At 40.4% G+C, this 17,027-nt stretch overlaps 1 protein-coding gene and 1 non-coding gene across 7 annotated transcripts in view; one reads left to right on the top strand and one right to left on the bottom strand.

Moving 5' to 3' along the window:
- The window catches only part of ATP11C (ATPase phospholipid transporting 11C (ATP11C blood group)), a 202,657-nt gene that overhangs the window by 16,350 nt on the left and 169,280 nt on the right, over positions 1 to 17,027 (top strand). The window lies entirely within an intron of this gene.
- On the bottom strand, positions 7,774 to 7,876 carry LOC119621011 (small nucleolar RNA SNORA18). The gene has a single exon (XR_005237549.1). It is a non-coding gene; the product is annotated as a small nucleolar RNA SNORA18 (small nucleolar RNA).

Below are 17,027 nucleotides of genomic sequence, written 5' to 3' on the forward strand. Positions count from 1 at the left end.
GAGTTGATGGGTGCAGCACAGCAACATGGCACAAGTATACATATGTAACAAACCTGCACGTTATGCACATGTACCCTAGAACTTAAAGTATAATAATAATAATAAAAAATAAAATAAAAAGAAATATATGATTTGCAAATATTTTCCCACATTACATAGGTTGCCTTTTCATTGTGATGATTACTTTGACGAACAGAAGTATTAAAGTTTGATGTAGTCTCATTTGTCTGTTTATGCTTTTGTTGCCTGTGCTTTTAATGTCATATCCGTGAAATCATTGTCAAATCCAAATGTCATGAGTGTTTTCCCCTCTGTTTTCTTCTAGGAGTTGCATATTTTTAAGTTTAGTTGATAGCTTATAAGTCTTACATGTAGATCTTCAATCGACTTTGAGTTACTTTTTGTATGTAGTATAAGATAAGGGTCCAACTTCATTCTTGTGCATATTGATGTCCAGTTTTCCTAGCACCATTTATTTGAAGACTCTCTCAGCATCATAGGGCAGGATAAGAAAAAAAGAAAAGACTTTCTTTTCCCCCACTGAGTGGTTTTGGCACCCTTGTTAAAGATCATTTGACCATGTACATGAGAGTTTACTTCTGGGATATTTATTTTATTCTGTTTGTGTGTCTGTCTTTATGCCAGTGCCACGTGGTTTTGATTACTTTGATTGCATATTGTTTTGTAATATGTTTTGAAATCAGGAGTTGTGAGACCCCCAACTTCGCTCTTTTTCAAGATTGTTTTGGCTATTTGGGGTGCCTTAAAATTCCATATGGATTTTATGATGGATATTTATTTTTTTATTTCTGCAAAAAACTTTCTTCATTTTTTGTGTTCCATCTGCCACAGGACCGTTGTATAATATACTGTATATTCCTGGTGCACTTCTCTCCTGTAGTCAGTTGTCTCAACTCTTACTCATTTCTCAGAGCTCAGCTTAATCATCACTTCCCTAAGGAAGCTGTCCCTGATCCTTCGCTCAGACAATGCCAGGTTCACATGTGACTATGAACCTGTCCTTCATATTCTTTTTGTAGTTGACTTTACATTTGCATACTGTATTTGGTAACTTACTTAGTATCTAGATTTCCTCTATATAGTATGCTTCATGAAGGTAAGACCTGTGACTATTTTTGCTCATTGCTATATCCCTAATGCTTCACTGCCTGACATAATATGTGTTCATTAAATGTTTGCTGACTAAATGAAATACGATTTCTATTTGCATTTCTAATCTTATTTCCCATTTATAATTATAGACTTGTAGTGCTTGACTGAGAGATCAAAGACTAAGTGATGTCCAGTCTTTTTTTTTTTTTTTAAGAGTCCTGCTCTGTCACCCAGGCTGAAATGCAGTGGCGTGATCTCAGCTCACTGCAACCTCTGCCTCCTGGGTTCAAGCGATGCTCTTGCTTCAGCCTCCTGAGTAGCTGGGATTACAGGTGTGTGCTACCACGCACAGCTAATTTTTGTATTTTTAGTAGAGACAGGGTGTCACCATGTTGGCCAGGGTGGTCTCGAATTCCTGACCTCTGGTAATCTGTCCACCTTGGCCTCCCAGAATGCTGAGATTACAGGCGTCAGCCACCGCGCTGGCCACATGTTGTGTTTTATAATACGTACATCATGCCTTTTTAAATTATGATTTTAGTTATTTCATATTTGGTGATATAGTTAATGAATTAGCTTTATAAGCTTCCCTATGGTTTCATACACATTTACAACGTTGATTTTCTTCAGCAATTTGCTATTATATTTTCAAAGTACTTAATGTACTCGTAAAATATATACAACTATTATATATCAATTAAAAAATACTCCAGTATAAATACCAAATGAAGTGTTTATTAATCAAATTTTTTTTTTCTTTTTCTTTCTTTTTTTTTCTTTTTGAGGTAGAGTCTTGCTCTGTCACCCAGGCTGGAGTGGAGTAGCTCACTGTAACCTCTGCCTCCCAGGTTCAAATAATTCTTGTCCCTCAGCCTACCGAGTAGCTAGGATTACCGATGTGTACCACCATGCCTGGCTAGATTTTGCATTTTTAGTAGAGATGGGGTTTAACTGTGTTGACCAGGCTGGTCTGAAACTCCTGGCCTCATTTGATCCTACTGCCTCGGCCTCCCAAAGTGCTGAGATTACAGGTGTGAGCCACTACGTCCGTGTAATTTTTAAGTCCTTTTGATAACTTTTTGTCTATGTGTTTTTCAAATTCTTGTTTCAAAATTTGTTTTTAAACAGCTTTATTGAGGTGCTAGTACTTTTAATGTCATTATTTTTGTGAGTTTATTGCAACTTTAAGGGGTACCAGATATTCAGCAATGATAGTAGTGTCTTATTTAAGTCCTTATTGCACAAAGATGGAGCTAATCTCATCATTTTATGTGGGTCAAAATTTGAAATTTTTAAAAATCTTTTTTAAAATTTTACTTTTGGTGTAGGCATTTTTGTTTTGTTAGGATATCTGTGTGCAGAAATAATTAAGTCAGAGCCTTGAATTGCTGATCCATGATTTCATTGATATGTTGCAGGTTTATGGAATTGTTACAGTTTTAAGTTGTTTTTCTTTGCCTTTTAATCATAATAATAACAGCAAAACCTAGAGTAGTAAGTTCCAGGAACTGTTTTAAGTGCTGTATGTGTTAGTTTATTATACACATTTGGTTATTAGGATTCTCCAGAGAAACAGAACCAATAGGATATATACAGGAAGTGATTTATCGTAAGGAATTGGCTCATGGGTTTATGTAGCTTGACAAGACCCAAGATCTGCAGTCCACAAGTTGGAGACCCAAGGAGAACTGATGGCGTAAATTCCAATCTGAAGACTGGCGTAGGTTCAAGACTGAGGAAGAGCCACTATTCATCTCTGAAGGCAGGAAAATGCAGGAGGAGTTATTCCTTAGTCAAGGGAAGGGGAAGAGCCGCCTTTCTGTTCTACTCAGTTCTTACACTGATTTGATGAGGCCCACCCACATTATGGAGGGCAGTCTGCTTTACTCAGTCTTCTGATTCAAGTGTTAATCTCATCCAGAAACACCTTGGCAGACATATCTAGAATAATGTTTGGCCAAATACCTGAGCATGCTGTGGCCTAGTCAAATTGACACATAAAATTAACTGTCACATTTATGTCCTAGGATCATGTGAAGATGAATGAACAAATCTAAAGTGTCTATAGGCCAGGAATGGCAGACTCTACTATAAATAATTGTAGTTTGCTAGACTCCCCATCTGTAAAATAAAAGGCTTGGGCTGCTAGTTGGTCTGTAAGGCTCAGTGAATCCTAGAACTACTAAAGAACCTTAGAGACCATTGAGTAGTCCAACATCTTCATTATAGCTGGGAAAATGGACTGAGAGAGGGTAAGTGGCTTTTCCAAGATTATTCAGTGAATTGAGAATTCAGAAATATGGAATTCCAGGCTCAGTTCTATTGCCCTTGTCCTCAGTTTCCTCATCTGTGAACTGGGCTCCTGGGATGATTTATATCTAAGTTCTCTCCCAGCTTTATAATTCTGTACTCTCTGTTTAGGCTTAGAGTCTAGGAATGAGTGAATCTTTTGACTGTTTTCTGTTGGGTTTTTATCTGTTTTACTCTTTGGTCTCCATCTCTTGATTGCACATTTGACAGTATTCTACCCCAAATTTCAGTTTTCCCTTTAATAGTAATGAGTTTGAACTGAATTTTATATACTTTGGATGGGAACAATGACAAATTTTAGGAAGTACTGTTTCATTTGCATCTGTGTGAAGAGACCACCAAACAGGCTTTGTGTGAGCAACAAGGCCGTTTATTTCACCTGGGTGCAGGCAGGCTGAGTCCAAAAAGACAGTCAGTGAAGGGAGATGGGGTGGTGCTGTTTTATAGGATTTGGGTAGGTAAAGGAAAATTACAGTCAAAGGGGGTTCTCCGGTGGGCAGGGGCAGGGGACACAAGGTGCTCAGTGGGGGAGCTTTTGAGCCAGGATGAACCAGGAGAAGGAATTTCACAGGGTAATGTCATCAGTTAAGGCAGGAACAGGCCATTTAAATTTCACTTCTTTTGTGATTCTTCAGTTACTTCAGGCCATCTGGATGTATACGTGCAGGTCACAGGGGATATAATGGCTTAGCTTGGGCTCAGAGGCCTGACACTGTTTGTGGGTTTTTAATAGTGGGTATACTCTTTAGTTTTACACTGATCTGAATGATTGAGGATCTAATGTAGACCCATGCCTTGGTTAGTACTATGCTCTAGAATTAATTAAACTCAAATCTAATTATATTAATCTTTTAGCTAACAGCACTAATGGAGGAGAGGATTTTTGTTGATGCTGGAATATTATGGGCAAGCTTCCTGGGAATCAACACTGCGTTTGCCAGTGGTCACCTACCATTATTTTTCAAAAACACTCTTACTCATCTCTACTTATAAATACAATTAATTAGTTGCAGAATGTTGGATAGAGTGGCAGCCCTTGGACAGGTTGAGTGACAGCTGCTACAAGACAGTAGGAGGCAATAAGTAGACAATTCATGTATATATACTTGAGAACAAGTAGTAATTTGGTGGAGCTGAATTGGGTGCCATGTTTATTACAGCCAGTGATTCAGCCTAAGGCTGAGAGCCCTAGCAAGGGAGCAGTTTCAGAAAATTGAATCTGTAAATAAAGTCTATTTTAAAAGTCATAATCATTTGTTAGGTTAGACCCCAGACCTTGATGAAAAGTATCAGGAGGACATATATCCCTGTTTTGAAATTTCAGGCAGTGCAATTAAAATATTCCTGTAAAAATTCAGACATATTACTTATTAAAGATACTAATGAAGGCAGTGCTATCAAAATAAAATCATATGTAATCAAATCAGAAGACTTCTTAATGTATTTATAGAATCCATGTTTGAAATTGGCAATTTTAAGTAGTCGTGAAATTCAATGTGCATTAACAAGTATCTGTTTATTTCCTAATATGTACCTCACATTGTGGAAGTTTTTTCAGGTATGGGGATGGGAACTTCTTTGTTATAGTGCCTTTACTAATGAGCAGCATAGCCTTGGAAAAAAATCACTTCCTTTTAAAAGAAACTGTCATTTAAAAATGTAATATTCAGTGCAAATAGAATAGATATAAAATATGTGCATAATAATAAACCCCTGCATGCCCACTACCCAACTTGAGAATTATAACATTAGCAATACAATTCTGCCTATATACTACTTCCCTATCTCATCTCCTTGCCTTCCCACCACCCTGTAACCATTAGCCTTATTTTTGTAATAATCATTCTATTTTAAAGTATAGTTTTAACATGTGTGTATACAAACTTAGATATTTAGGTTTCTTATTTTGAGAAATAAAATGGTTTACATATTGTTTTTTACTCAGTATTATATTGCTAAGATTTTTTGTTTGTTTTTGAGACAGTCTTACTCTGTCTCTCAGGCTGGAGTGCAGTGGTGAGTGGTGTGATCTTGGCTCCCTGCAACCTCTGCCTCCTGGGTTCAAGCGATTCGCCAGCCTCAGCCTCCCAAGTAGCTGAGACTACAGGCATGTGCCACCATGCTTGGCTAATTTTTGTATTTTAGTAGAGATGGAGTCTTGCCATGGTCAGGCTGGTCTGGAATTCCTGGCCTCAAGTGATCTGCCCTCCCTCGGCCTCCCAAAGTGCTGAGATTATTACAGGTGTGAACCACCGTGCCTGGCCCGCTAAGATTCTTTTTAAGGTTTTATGTAGGCATAATTCATTCATTGTCACTGCTGAATAATATTTCACTTTGGGAGTTTACTAGAATTCATCCATTCTCCTGTCGATGGGCCTTTGGGTTGTTCGCAGGATTTTTTATTTTCCTGGTATGATCAGTGCTGCTAAGAACAATATGTATCTTTTGTTGTGTGTGATTTATTAAAGGGTCTTTCTCTTGTGGGGGGTGTGTGTGTGTAGGATATGCATATACATAGAAACACAAAACTGTATATATAGGAAGTCTTACATATGTAATCATAGGTCTTGGAATGTGCAACTTTACAAAAGGAGGTAAAATTGTTACCCAGAGTAGTTGTACCAATGGGCATTCTCACTAGAATTGTATGAATTTCCATTGATTCATATTTTCTCAACACTTGCTATTGTTTGAGTTCTTTCTTTTTGCCAATCTATTGGGTGTGAAATTTTGTTTCACGATGATCTTAATTTGCATTTCTGTGATTACTAATGAAGTTAAACATTTTTGCATATGTTTATGGGCCATTTATGTTTCTCTCCTTATATATTTATCTCCTTTGACTATTTTCTGTTGGGTCCTTTATCTTTCTCATATTGACTTTAAGAGTCCTTTTCATATTCAAAACACTAAAGCTTTGTGGTTATCTATGTTGCAGGTATCTTCTCTAAGATACTTTGCCTTCTCCTTTTACTATTTTTTTTTTTTTTTTGGTACCTTTTGATAGACAAGTTCTTAATTTTAATGTAGTTAAATTTTTCTGTCTTTTTCTTTATGGCTAGTGCTTGCTTTATGTATCTTGTTTAAGCAATTCTTCCCTGTGCCATTGTTGGGAAGCTAGTCTCCTGTTTCTTTTTTCTAAAACTTTTAACATTTTGCAAATTATTTTTTGAGCCTCACTTTTCAGGTCTTCAGAATGCAGGTATGGAACTAGATGTTCCCTAACAAGTGTTCTGTTCTCTTACTCTTTGACACTGTGAACTGAAGCAGATTTCAGATATGTGACTGTGTTTTCAGAGTATGCAGTGTTCTTTTTTATTTATTTATTTATTTTTATTATTATTATTATTATTTTTTGAGACGGAGTCTTGCTCTGTTGCCAGGTTGGAGTGCAGTGGCACGATCTCTGCTCACTGCAACCTCTGCCTCCTGGGTTCAAGCAATTCTCCTGCCTCAGCCTCCCGAGTAGCTGGGACTACAGGCGCCCAACACCACACCCAGCTGATTCTAATTTCTTTTTTTAAAGAGTTTTTTTTTTTTTAATCGTGTATATGTAACATTAGGCAAAATTATTTAAAGTCAACAAATTTTTATTCAAGGAATTCCATTTTGTGATTTCTTCCACTGTCCATCAAGGTCACTTTAGATCCTCTAAAGAGCTGGAGTCAAAAGATTTACCTTCAAGTTAGCCCTTTTTAATGAAACTGATGCTTATTTTAATCCAGTGGTCCTGTCAGCCCGTAATTTTTTTTTTTTTTTTTTTTTTTTTTTTTGAGACAGTCTTGCTCTGTCACCCAGGCTGGAGTGCAGTGGCAGAATCTCGGCTCACTGTAACCTCCGCCTCCTGGGTTCAAGTGATTCTCCGACCTCAGCCTCCTGAGTAGCTGGGATTACAGGCACCTGCCACCACGCCCGGCTAATTTTTTGTATTTTTAGTAGAGACAGGGTTTCACCATGTTAGCCAGGATAATCTTGATCTCCTGACCTTGTGATCTGCCCACCTTGGCCTCCCAAAGTGCTGGGATTACAGGCATCCCATAATTCTTTTATTTTGGCTTCTGTCATCTCCTTTTAATATGGATATACTGATAAAGACTTCAGAATTCACCAAGAATCTTTGGGATCTAATTTCTTCAACCAATTTAGGGTCATTTTTACTGTAGGTGGTGGATCTGCCTGGTTCTCAATTTGACACCCTGTCTTAACATGAATAAGTTCAACTCATATTCATTCCTAAGTGATCACACTCAAGAATAGTATAGATGTGTGGAATATGCCAATACCTAAGGTAAAAAAGTAGATTATCAGGTCTTTCATATGTTTAGTAACTGTCTTTTTCAAACTTTTAGCAACTGTCTTGTAGTTCTTTCCCACAGATCTAGCAATAGTCCTGTGAGTAAAGTAAAACCACAGTTACTCTATGAGGCGTTTCTAAGGACGTGCAGGCTACAGGAATGCAGTGTTCTTTTAGTAACCTTTCCCACTATGAAGTTTCATATTTACTCCTACTTCTCTTTCTCTCATTTCCCCAGCGTCTTCCTTCCTGTTTTCTTCAGTAACCAGCTGAATTCTGTAGTATCCTAGAGTTTCGGTGTTGAAACAGCATTTTTGATGTAAAATTTTGTTGAGATATTTATGGATATACATGGAGTTGTAAGAAAAAATGCAGAGAGATCCCTCGTACTCTACCCAATTTCTCCCCAATGGTAACATCTTGTAAAATTGCACTTTAATGCCACAACCAAGATACTGATGTTGATGCTGTCCACCAATCTTTTTCAGATTTTCCATATTTTGTATTCATTTGTGTGTGTGTGTGCATGGGATGTGTGTATGTGTGTGTGTATATGTGTTTAGTTCTATGCAGTTTTATCCTATGCATAAGTTTGTATATCTGCCGTCACATCACCGACCAGATACAGAAACTCCATGTATATCCATAAATATCTCAAATTTAAAAACAGTGTGGGCCAGGTGCAATAACTCACTCATGTAATCCCAGCAATTTGGGAGGCCGAGGTGGGTGGATCACCTGAGGTCAGGAGTTCGAGACCAGCCTGGCCAACATGATGAAGTCCTGTCTCTACTAAAAATACAAAAAAATTAGCTGGGTATGGTGGCAGGTGCCTGTAATCCCAGCCACTTGGGAGGCTGAGGCAGGAGAATTGCTTGAACCTGGGAGATGGAGGTTGCAGTGAGCCAAGATCACACCACTGCACTCCAGCCTGGGCAACAAGAGTGAAGCTCTGTCTCAAAACAAAACAAAACAAAAAAACCAAAACCAGTGTGATTTAAAGTCTCTGTCACTGAGTACCCCCAGATTGTTCCATGTGCCCAGTTTAGCTGGTGCCCACACAGTTTTAGAGAGCAATCTCAGGTTACATACTTTAGAAGCAAGTTGATTAACTGAAACTTTGACCTGAGAAAGCAGAGGAGCTTTAGTCCTGGGTCCTGGGAGGCCAGTTGGCCTGGTCCTAAAGTATAATAATCATTTATTTTAAATTATATGCCCGTGTGAGCCTGCATTGGAAACATCCTAGTAAAAGCTACTTAGTCCATCATACCAAAAGGAGTCATTAAAATTCTACCTGCTTATTAGCAACTAAAAACTAGTAGTAGAAAGAGGGAGTGATAATCCTTCTACGAAAGCAATAACCTGCCAGCTTGTGCATTGGTTTACAGCCCCATAAATGGACACTTACATTATTGTCAGGAAGGTAGTCAAGGACGTTTGAATATTGTATTTATGGAGAGCTACATATGCTTTAAGTAACTCATATCCACCCCAACATACTTAAACACGCAACATCTTTAGTGAAGTTCATTCATTTACTCCTTTATTGCCTATTTATAACCAGCTAGGCACTCTATGCTAGGCAATGGGGACCAAGTGGTAAATAAAAACAAAAGTGGTTCTTGTCCTTATGAACCTTATAATCCAGTTTAGAATGGAAAACCCAACACATTTTTTATTTACTCATTTTCATAAGTGTTATGAATAGGATACAGAGATAGCAGAAATAGGATATGTTTTGATAGGGTAACAGGAAGTTCCGTCTGAGGAGATGACATTTAAGCAGATAACTGAAGGAATGAGGACTACTTCTGCAAAGGGGTTTGGGAGTAGATACTAGAACCAGCTTGCTCAAAGACCCTGAGTTGGGCAAGAGTCAGGCACATTGGAGAAGCTTAAAGGAGGCTAGTGGGGCTGAAGGGCACACTCAGTGGAACGGGGGGAAGATGGCAGTGAATGGGATATAGGAACTTCTTGGGAGCATTTGAATTTTGTAATCTAACTTCTGGTAGCTGTGAAGGTGATTTGGAGATGTGGAGGGTGATGATAATAAAGTTGTCTATGTAATCCATTCACACACATTTATTGAGTATCCTATCACATGCCAGACATTGTTCTACTTGCTAGGGATGGACTGATGAGCAAAACAGACAGAATTTTCTGACCTTTTGGTCCCTACATTCTAATATAGGAAGCTGTTGTTAGGGTACAGGGTAAAATAATGTAACAAAGAGCTCCAAAATACAGTGGCCAAAAAATTATAGACGTTTGGTTCTCTGGCATATAACAACCCAGAGAAGGTAAGCAGCCTCCTTTCTTTCCTTTCCATTTCCCTTTCCCGTTTCCCCTTTCCCCTTTCCCCTTTTTCCCCTTCCCTTCCCTTCCCTTTCCCTTTCCCTTTCCCTTTCCCTTCCCCTTCCCTTCCCCTTCCCTTTCCCTTCCCCTTCCCTTCCCCTTCCCTTCCCTTCCCCTTCCCTTCCCTTCCCCTTTTGAGACAGGATGTCGCTCTGTCCCCCAGGCTGGAGTGCAGTGGCACAATCTCAGCTCACTGTAACCTCCGCCTCCTGGGTTCAAGTGATTCTCCTGCCTCAGCCTCCCAAGTAGCTGGGACTATAGGCACCCACCACCACGCCCAGGTAATTTTTTGTATTTTTAGTAGGGACAGGGTTTCACCGTGTTATCCAGGATGGTCTCGTTCTGCTGACCTCGTGATCTGCCCCCTCGGCCTCCCAAAGTACTGGGATTACAGGCGTGAGCCACTGCTCCCGGCCAGCAGCCTCTTTTCTATGAGGCCATCCAGCATTCCAGGCAGAGTGGGTCAATTCTGTCTTTCACAGCATTTGGTTTTCAGGTTCCAACCAGCATGAAGGAAAAGGGAGTCCAAGACAAGCTTCTTTAGGAAGGTGAGAGGAACTTTCACATGTTACTTTTTCACATATGCCATTGGAGAAATCTTAGTCACGTGGCCCTCCCTAGCCACAAGGGAGACAGGGAAATGTAGTTTCTGGTTGGAAAGCCAGGTGTTCAGGAAGAAAGGAAGAACAGATTTGGGAGGACAATCCAGTGGACAGGGAGACAGGCAGTAAACAACGTAATTGTAATATCTCCTATGCTAGTGATGAGTGATAAAGGAAAAATAAAGCAGAGAATGACGATAGAAAGTGTCAGGGGTGAGGGTGAGAGTTGCAGTTTTTCAAAGGGTGACCAAGGCCTCGCTGAGGTGTCATTTGAATAAATCCCCAAATGAAGTTTTGTGAGCACGAAATACCATTTTGGGTTGTTAAGAAGCCTATAAGAATGCATGGTTGGTTTTAACATGCTTGAGTCTTGGACCTAATCAGACCCCATCAGAAAGTAGTTAGCATGGAAAGACACCGTTACGCCACAGTTTCACCTACTGCAAGTAATACAAGGCCTTAATGAATGTTTTTGTTTTGTTTTGTTTTGTTTTTGTTGTTGGTTGTTTTTTTTTTGTTGTTTTTTTTTGTTTTGTTTTTTTTTTTTTTTTGAGACAGAGTCTCACTCTGTTGCCCAGGCTGGAGTGCAGTGGTATGATCTTGGCTCACTGCAACCTCTGCTCCCTGGGTTCAAGCGATTCTCCTGCCTCAGCCTCCTGAGTAGCTGGGATTACAGGTGCCTGCCACCACACCAGGCTAATTTTTGTATTTTTAGTAGAGACGGGGTTTTACTATCTTGGCCAGGCTGGTCTTGAACTCCTGACCTTGTGATCCACCCGCCTCAACTTCCCAAAGTGCTGGGATTACAGGTGTGAGCCACCACGCCCGGCCAATGAATGTTAAATTAATGAGTTATGCTAGGACCTGGACTGAAGTATCTCATTTTCTCTTGTTTTTTTTTTTTTTTTTTTTTTTCTTGTTTTTTGGAGACAGTGTCTTGCCCTGTCAGCAAGGCTGGAGTACAATGGCGCAACCACAGCCCACTGCAACCTCAACCTCCCAAGCGATTCTCCCACCTCAGCCTCCCAAGTAGCTAGGACTACAGGCATATGCCATGACCCCAGCTAATTTTTTTGGTTTTGTAGAGATGAGGTCTCACTGTGTTGCCCAGGTTGGTCTTGAACTCCTGGGCTCAAGCTACATATGCTTTGAGTAACTCATATCCACCTCCCTCAGCCTCCCAAAGTGCTGAGATTATAGGCATGAGCCACTGTGCCCAACCTTGTCTTGGCATTTTCTTAGATGGAAAGCTTAGCTCCGAAAGAAGGGAGGGACTGAGATTCTTCTGCCACACAGTTAAGAGTGTTGCACATACTTGGACTGTAGAGGTATTTGTTGAGGGGGGTGGTGAGGGAGGGGAGATAGATTTTTGCTCAGGGTAGAAATTATTTATGGTCTGAGTTTGCTGTAGAGCTCTAGTTAACTTCAGTTAGCCATTGTCAGTGCAGTTTGAGGATGTGGTGACATGAAAGAGTGGAAGTATTTTCGTTTTTGCCCTTGATCTTCCACATCTTGCTTAGTAGCCTTTCCAATTACAACAGGCAATATTTTCCAACCTTTTACTATTTCTTTAATTATATTTGATAGCTGCTTCAAACATTTTTACTTAAAATACATAAGTACTTAAAAAACAAAACTTTTCCTGTATCACTTTAAGGATAACTCATTTGTTTGATGAGCCAAAAGAAAATAATTTTCTGCCTATTTTTTTCTCTATTCCCCTTCCTACTTACAACATCCCTAGGTTGGAGTACATAGATTGTCTTTGGGATTTCTTATTTTTGTAGTAAATTATGTTTCACTAGGGAACTTACAGTTTTTGAAGGGAGATAAGAAACATTGTTATATAATGAAAATCCAAGACAGAAAGTGACAAGTGCCATGAGAAGTTAAAAGGAAGATGCTGCTATAGTTCAGAAACTATGGCATGAGATGAATAATCCTGTCAGTCTGCTTCCACAATTGTGAAAGGAGATATTAAAGCTAACTACGAGCTCAATATATAATGCTCTCAAAAGGAATTTTCCGTTCTTGGAAAAGGGAAACATTTGATCTGTCATCCTACTGTTTAAGTATTTTTTAAGCCCCATCTTTTCCCAGGCACAGATAAAATCCATTGTTTTCCTCTCACACTATGCCATAGGGAAAAATTCAATTCAGATTGGAAAAAGCACTGCTAATCACTTCACAGCATTTTGTAGAGTTAGCCTTGAATCTTTCTTCCTTTCCCTCGCTCCATCTTACCCAGTCCGTCACCCAGTTCCACAGATTGTGGTCCCCTGAATTGTTTTTTGGATCTACTCTTGCTACTCTTATTTCATCTCTGCAAAGCAGCTAGGCTGACTCTTTTTAAAACATACATGAAGTTAGTTTCCAGCTAAGAATCCCTAGTAGCTCCATTCATACTTAGAGCACGATTCAAACTGCTTACTCTGCCTGCTAGGCTCTGCATGCCTGCCTGCAACAATATCTCTGGCCTTCCCTGAGGGATCTACCCTCCTCCTATATTCTGTTCCTACTGTGTGCAATTTTCCCACTATATGGAATGCTGTCTCCCTGAGGACCCCATTTCTGCTCCTCCTTCAGAACTGAGTTCAAGTGTCTCTTCCTTAAAGAAGCCTTCCCTGACCCAGGCTAATGTCAGACCACCCAATCTTACAGGGCCTCATAGCACTTTGTACTTCTCTTATGTACCTCTTCCTGCAATTGTAATTAATGAATTACGAGACCAGTTATTAGCCCCCCCACCTCTAGAACAACATCTAAAAAATAAAGAAGCATTTAAAAAATTATTATTATTATTTTGAGATGGAGTTTCGCTCTTGTTGCCTAGTCTGGAGTGCAGTGGTACGATCTCGGCTCACTGCAACCTCTGCCTCCTGGGTTCAAGCTATTCTTCTGCCTCAGCCTCCTGAATAGTTGGGATTACAGGCACCCACCATCACGCCCAGCTAATTTTGTATTTTTGGTATAGATGGGGTTTCACCATATTGGCCAGGCTGGTCTCGAACTCTTGACCTTAGGTGATCCACCTGCCTTGGCCTCCCAAAGTGCTGGGATTACAGGCGTGAACCACTCTTCCTGGCTAAAAGCATGTGTTGTAGTTTACTCACTACTCCACCCAGTGCCAGTGTCCAGTCTAGTTCTGGGCTCTGGAATAAATGCTCAAAAAATATTTGTTGCAAAAGAAAAAGCAGAAAATTCACAAATTATGTAAATTTAGTTTTGAATTTTGTTTAGGTCCTTACACTTGATGATAGGTTTTCTAATTTTGTTGGAGTGTTTACAAAAGACAAGAGTGTATCACATCACCTGGGAGCCGTTAGAAATGCAATTCTCAGGCCCCTGATTCAGACCTACTACCCCAGAAACTCTGTGGGTAGGGCATGGCAATCTGTAGTCTAACAAACCCTCCAGGTGATGGTGATGCATAATAAAACTGAAAACCAGTGTTCTATTAAAATACTGAGTGAAGGTTGACTTTGCCCTAGTTCAGGCTGCTGTAACAGAGTACCACAGACTGGGTGGCTTAAACAACCCAGAAATTTATTTTTCAAAGTTCTAGAGCCTGATGAGTCCAAGATGAAGGCTCTGGCAGATAGGATGTCTGGTGAGGGCACTCTTCCCGGTTTGCAGTTGCTGTCTTCTGGTTGAAATCAGAGAGAGAGGGATAGCAAACTCTTTGGCCTTAAAGAAAATTCTTTTTATAGCTAATTTTTTTTTTAAATGCTTACCGGTTTATTATAAAGGGTATTACAGAGAATACAGATGAAGAGACGCATAGGGTGAGGTATGGGGGAAGAAGCTCAGAGCTTCCAGGCCCGCCCTGGGGGTGCCACCCTCCAGGAACCTCCACATGTCAGCTATCTGGAAGCTCATGGAACCCCAACCCCTTGGGTTTTTATGAAAACTTCAAGACATCAGCATTCCTTCCCCCAGGGTATAGGGTGGGACCCTCTCATGCAAGGCTCTTAAGACCTACAATAAGAAAGGAGGACAGGAAAAGGTCAGAGGCCTGCCCCTGAGTCCTAACATACCCAACATTATAACAAAATGCTGTAACAAGGGCTGTGGAAGTTATGAGCCCAGAACCATGGATGAAATATATATCGTAATACGACAGGCCACCGCCTGGTTTTTGACTATGGATTTTTCACGTAAAAGTATATACTATGCACAGTCATTAATAATTACTTCAACCCATCATAGTATATGAATGTCTTCAAGGATGAGGCCACTCCTGTTTGTGGGTTTCCTCTCAATCTTGTCAGCTTCCAAAAGCAAGAGTGGCCTTGGTAAATATATATAGCTTTACCCTTTCAGGCATCTGGGATTATTGAGCTTATAGACAGTGTTCTCTCTTGCTCTGAAACTGTTGAGTTGGTAACATAATATTTAATTTCCCTCAATCAATATCCCATTTATTCATTTCTTTAATTTCAGCTAGTATTTCTCCTTCTCTCCATTAGCACCGTAACTTTTTCCACATTGGAAGAGACATTGGAATTGCCACTGTGCTGGTCTAGATCGCAGGCAGCAGTACAAGTCTGGCAAGTACCTCCTCCTCAGTCTACTCCCATTCAGACAGGGTAAGGTTACAAAGGTGCAGAACTAGTGAGCTATTTTTACCACCAGGCAATATAGCTGCAATCACTGTTAGCCCCAATTTTGCTAGATGGATTGAAGGCACAATCCATGATGACCTTAGGAATTTTGACGTAAGGTTTAAAAACATAGTTTCAGTTTTTTGCTTAGAAATCATCCCTGCTGTTCTAACACTTGTACTTGCAGCCCTGGTCCTAGGGCCACTGCATCAGGTAGGGGAGAAAAAATTAATATTTTTTTCCTGAGGTGATTTGAGGAAGAAAGAACAAACTGTAGTCATTATGCTAATGCAGTCCTCCCTCGGCAGGAACTACATGGTCATGTCAGTGTGAACCCCACATATCTGAGATAGGTCCAGTTAATTTAGGAAGTTTATTTTGCCAAAGTTAAGGACGGTCTGTGACAGCCTCAGGAGGTCCTGACGACATGTGCACAAGGTGGTCCGGGTACATCTTGGTTTTACACATTTTAGGGAGACCTGAGACATCAATCAATATGTACCTTGGTTTAGTTGGGAAAAGCGGGACAACTTGAAGCTGGGAGGGGCCTTTCAGGTCATAGGTAAATAAGAGACAAAAGATTGCATTCATTTGAGTTTCTGATTATCCTTTCCAAAGGAAGTAATCAGATACACATTCATCTCAGTGAGCAGAGGGATGACTTTGAATAGAATGGGAGGCAGGTTTGCCCTAAGCAGTCCCCAGTTTGACTTTTCCTTTAGCTTAGTGATTTTGGGGTTCCAGGATGCATTTTTCTTTCATACCAGTATCTTCCCCACCCCCTCTTCCCCAGATAAACCAGAAAAACAGAGAAAAAAAAATCTAGCAGGGACACTGTAGTCCCTCTCATGTTGAGGTGTGAGCACACACACTCATGAAGGTGTGTAAGCCAGCCCTTCATGCTTTTATCTCCCTGTTTTAGACAACCAAGGTTTCAGTTGCCCATTCTACTTCTCTGTCAAACTGTTACTCTAAGGAGAATATCTCTCTACCCATTGTTGGACTTTGTGGGCTGTGCAATGTGTTCCTTGGTCTGAAAAAATGATGGCCAGCAATCCAAATCCATGCAATATCTTCTATATTTTTTTATGGTACTCTGAGCATTTTCATCTTTCATTAGACAAGCAAAGCCCACTCCAGAGTCAGTGTTTATTCCTGTCAGGTCCCATTTTTAGCCTTCCCACAGGGCTACCAGCATTAGTCTCAGTTGCCAGCTATATTCAGGGCCTTCCCACCAGAGAATCTGCCCTGCAGCCATCAGCAATCTCTGTCTCTTTTATTGAGAAACAGAACAGCTCTTTCTGGCATTTTGTGCCTGAGAGGGTGCAAAAGGAACATGTCTAGATTCAGCCCATCTCTGTAGTGCTACAATACCCCCATATCCACTCATTTCTTGGGCCCAGGTGGCCACCTCAAGGGAGCACACAAGGATATCTACTTGTCTATTCCAGTCGACTTCTGAACCTGGAAGGGAGTTCTGATGGGCACTGACTTACTCTCCTTTAATGCGCCCTCACATCTCCACAGGGCCATGCTTCATTTGGGCATTCTTTTAATAGGCCAGGTGTCCATGGCCCTCTTGTCTGAGTATATGGCTAGGCCATTGGTCACTGCCCGTGAATCAGTAAAAACCCAAACACAGGGGTTTGCACCATTGTTCAATTCTTCCATCACTGTTAGAAAAACTGCATGCAATTCAGCCCGCTGGGTGGATCTGTTTTTACCTTCTTTCATCTAAGTAGCAGCCTT

This window comes from Chlorocebus sabaeus, chromosome X (assembly GCF_047675955.1).
Source record: "Chlorocebus sabaeus isolate Y175 chromosome X, mChlSab1.0.hap1, whole genome shotgun sequence".
In the NCBI taxonomy this organism is placed as follows: domain Eukaryota; kingdom Metazoa; phylum Chordata; class Mammalia; order Primates; family Cercopithecidae; genus Chlorocebus; species Chlorocebus sabaeus.